We start from the raw sequence: 4,491 nt of genomic DNA, 5'->3' as shown, positions 1-4,491 counted from the left end.
AAATTTAATATATTAAATTATATAATTTGTGTATAATATCAAATAATTATATATATTATACTACATACAACTTAAACATTTTATATATTATATTAAAGTATAATATGTTTTATATCATATACATATTACATATTAAATACATACAAGGATACAAGGCTTTGTATACTTTATCACTTATTTAGTTTTTTTTATTCTTCTGATATTTTTATAAATGGTATTAGCTGTATAAGCCAAGTGGCTTGCATTTTTACTACATTTTATATTCCTGAGACCTTTATATATATAGATGCATTTCATTCATTTTCATTTCTGTGTAGAATTCTTTGTAGGACTACTGTTAAATGCATTATTCTCCTAGTGATAACATCTTGTTTTGAGGAGTTGTAGTTTGCTTCAATTTGTTTTTACAAACAATGCTGCCATGAATATTCTTTGGTATGTCTTCTGGTGCACATGCTGAAGTTTTCTCCAGGGTAAATTCCTAGGATGGATTCCTGGAATAGTCTCTATGCACATCTTCAGCTTTATGAGACTGTACTGATTTGTTTCTCAAAGTGATTGTTCTAATTTATATTCTCATTAGCAGTCTTCGTTTCTCTACATCCTCATCAAAATTTTATATTTCTTGACATTTTATTTTTTGCCAATTTGATGATGAAATTTCATTTTATTGGAGTTTTTCAATACCAATTTGCCAGTTAATATTTTTTAACACTTTTGGTGGAGGACATTCATATATCCTCTTCTTTGAAGTGCCTGTCAAAATATTTTGACCATTAGTTGGTTTATCTTTTGCTTTGCCATGTGTATGAATTATTTTTATATCTTCTGTAATAATTTATTATATATGATATAGATTATAATCTATTGTAGATATATATTTGCGTGGGTGTGGGTGTGTATGCACACTACACAGATATCTTCTTCAACTTTGTGATTAACTTTTAGTGTTCTGATTAATAGATTGTTTTTCATTTTAATGCAAGGAAAAGGCTCAAACTTTTAACTTATGCTTTAGGCTCTCTATATCTTGTTTAAAGAAGTCATTTCCCCACTCCAAGATTATACAGTCTCCATGTTGTCTTCTGTAACCTCTGAAGTTATAATTCCACATTCAAATCTTTAGTCCTTTTGGAAATAATAATAAAATTGGGATGACATAAGGATCTGATAAGTTTCTTAAGAAGTTCAGCATAAACCTACCTGACCTAACCATTCAACTACTAGGCATTTACCTAAGAGAAAAGAAAGCATACATCCATACCGAAACTTAAACATGAAAGTTCACAGCAGCTTTATTTATAATAAAAACAAAATTGGAAACACCTGGATATCCATCAAAAGATCAATGGATGAACAAATTATGGTATATCCATATAATGGAATATTATTCAGCAATAAAACAATGAACTATTGATACATGCAACAGTGTGGATGGAGCTATATATAATTGTGTTGAATGATAGTATACAGACAAAAAAAGATCATATACAATACTGCCCCAGTTATATAAAATTCTAGAAAGCACAAACTTATCAATACTGACAGAAAATAGATTTATAGTTGGTTAGGAGTAAGGATGGAAGATATAGAAGGGATGGATTACACTTTTGAGGGTGATGGATATGTTTACTAACTTGACTGTGATAAGGACCTCACAGCTGTATACATATGTTCATGGTACTTTGGTCCCACATGGTACCTTTTATTATATGCAGTTTACAGTATGTCATTTATACCTCATTATAATATAGCAAAAAAAAAAAACCCAAACACTCACAGTAAAATATTGAATGTTTTTACCCTGAAATTGAGGTTAAAGCAAGATGCCTAGTCTTATGACTTCTATTCAGAATTGCACTGCTAATATAGCCAATGGCAATAAGGGAAGAAAAGGAATTAAAAGTTCTCAATGCAACTCAGTGAAAAAAGCAGTCTTTTCATTACATCGTGCTAGATCAACTAGACAGCAATATGGAGGAAACACCCAAATTTTGACCATTATTTACACTACACACAAACATGAATTTAGAGAGCTTAATCAATTAATCTAACCAATTGGTTTATTCAGTTGAGTGATTAATTAGATTAATTGATTTGAGGTAGTCCTAAAATTTAAAAGGTGAAGTATAAAGCACCTGGAAGAAAACATAGTAGAATAGCTTTGTGATCTCATTGTAGGCAAAATTTCTTAAGGAAAATGACCTAAAAAAAATTAACTAAAAATTTAAAAATTTTTAAACTTCCCTTCATTAATATTTTTGTAATTTTTTTAGAAGTTTATTTATTTTTGAAAGAGAGAGAGAGAGAGCATGAATGGGGGAGGGACAGAGACAGAGGGAGACACAGAATCTGAAGCAGACTCCAGGCTCTGAGCTGTCAGCACAGAGCCTGATGTGGAGCTCGGACTGTGAACTACAAGATCATGACCTGAGCTGAAGTCAGACACTTACCCAACTGAGCCACACAGTCTCCCCCTGCTCTTCAGTAATATTAATAATGTCTGCTTTTGGCTTTCTGCACATGGATACCGTTGAGTAAGCATGGTTAAGTCTGCCTTCCCACCACCATCATGTCTAAATCAAACTTTACCAAAGAGCATAAGCAGCTGTGGAAGCTCTTCACTGAAGGTTTGAGCTTTGAAACAACCCATAAGAGTCTAAGGAGCCATTCTGAACAATGGGGAATGCTTGCTGACTGTGTGGTAATGAGAAATCCAAACACCAAGTGCTCCAGAGTTCTTTGGATTTGTCACATATGCCACTGTGGGAAAGGTGGATGCAGCCATGAATGCAAGGCCACACAAGGTGGATGGAAGAGTTGTAGATACAAAGAGGGCTGTCTCAAGAGAAGATTCTCAAAGACCCGGTACTCAAGTAACCGTGAAAAACATTTTTGTTGGTGGCATTAAAGAAGACACTGAAGAACATCATCTAAGAGATTATTTTGAGCAGTATGGGAAAATTAAAGTGATTGAAATCATGACTGACAGAGGCAGTGACAAAAAGAGAGGCTTTGGTTTTGTAACATTTGATGAGCATGACTCTGTAGATAAGATTGTCGTTCAAAAATACCATACTGTGAATGACCACAACTGCAAAGTAAGAATAGCTCTAGCAAGAGATGGCTAGGGTTTAATTCAGCCAAAGAGGTTGAAGTAGTTCTGGAAACTTCAGTGGTGGTCATGGAGGTGGTTTTCACGGGAAGGCAACTTGGGTCATGAAGGAAACTTCAGTGGGTAAGGTGGCTTTGGCGGCAGTTGAAGTGTTGGTAGATATGGTGGCAGTGAGGATGGCTATAATGGATTTGGTAATAAGCAACTTTGGAGGTAGCAGAAGCTATAATGATATTGGCAATTACAACAGTCCATCTTCACATTTTGGACCCATGAAAGGAGGAAATTTTGGAGGCAGAAACTCTGGCCCCTATGGTGGTGGAGGCCAATACTTTGCCAGACCATGAAACCAAGGTGGCTGTGGTGGTTCCAGCAGCAGCAGTAGCTGTGGCAGTGGCAGAAGGTCTTAATTACTGCCAGGAAACAAAGCTTAGCAAGAGAGAGGAGAACCAGAGAAGTGGCACGGAAGCTACAGGTTACAACAGATTTGTGAACTCAGCCAAGCACAATGGCGGCAGGGACTAGCTGCTACCAAGGAGACATGTTTTAGACAACACTTGTGTGTATGGGCAAGGAACTTGGCTGTATTTATGACTAACTATGTAACAAGTTATTTTAGTTTTTATTCTGTGGAAAGTGTAAAGCATTCCAACAAAGGGTTTAATTAATTATTTTTTTGGCACCCATGCTGTTGATTGCTAAACTTAATAGTCTGAATGAATTTGTCTTTAAAAAAAAAAAATGTCTTCTACTCTGGACAACTGAGTAGCTCAGTCAGTTAAATGTCAGACTCTTCATTTCTGCTTAGGTCATGATCTCACCATCCTGAGATGAAGCCTCCAGGGGGGCTCCTCGATGGGTGTGGAGCTTGCTTAAGAGTCTCTCTCTCTCTCTCTCTCTCTCTGCCTGTGCCCCTCCCTCACTTGTGGGTGCACCCTCTCTCTTTTTTTTTCTCTCTCTCTCTCTCAAAAAAAATGCTTCTCAAAAGATAGCTGAGAAATTTAAAAAGCGAGACACGGAGTAGCAGAAAATATTCACAGTGGCCTGGCATCCTGAATATAAAGATTCCCATAAGCCAGTAATAAAAAGGTAACCTATTTTTTAAAATGAGAAAAGGACTTGGAAAGCATTTCACAAAGGATATCATATAAATAAATGATCAACAAGCACAGGAAAACATATTCCATGTTATTGGTCTTCAGGGATTGCAAAGTTAAACTACAACAGCCATTACACACACATTAAAATGGTTAAAATTTAAAAGACAGCATAATACCTAATGCTAGAGAGAATATGAGGTATTCAGAAAACTCCTATATTTTTGATGGAGGTTTAAAATGATACAACCAAAAAAAAACAAAAACAAAAAATAAATA

General features: G+C 35.2%; 1 pseudogene; it reads left to right on the top strand.

The window, feature by feature from the left end:
• The first annotated feature begins 2,572 nt into the window (after positions 1-2,572).
• LOC125148652 (heterogeneous nuclear ribonucleoprotein A1-like) lies at positions 2,573-3,525 on the top strand (annotated as a pseudogene).
• Positions 3,526-4,491: the final 966 nt, after the last annotated feature.

This window comes from Prionailurus viverrinus, chromosome D3 (assembly GCF_022837055.1).
Source record: "Prionailurus viverrinus isolate Anna chromosome D3, UM_Priviv_1.0, whole genome shotgun sequence".
NCBI classification, from domain to species: domain Eukaryota; kingdom Metazoa; phylum Chordata; class Mammalia; order Carnivora; family Felidae; genus Prionailurus; species Prionailurus viverrinus.
Note: the sequence above shows the minus strand (reverse complement) of the source record. Positions and strands in the feature narration are given on the sequence as shown.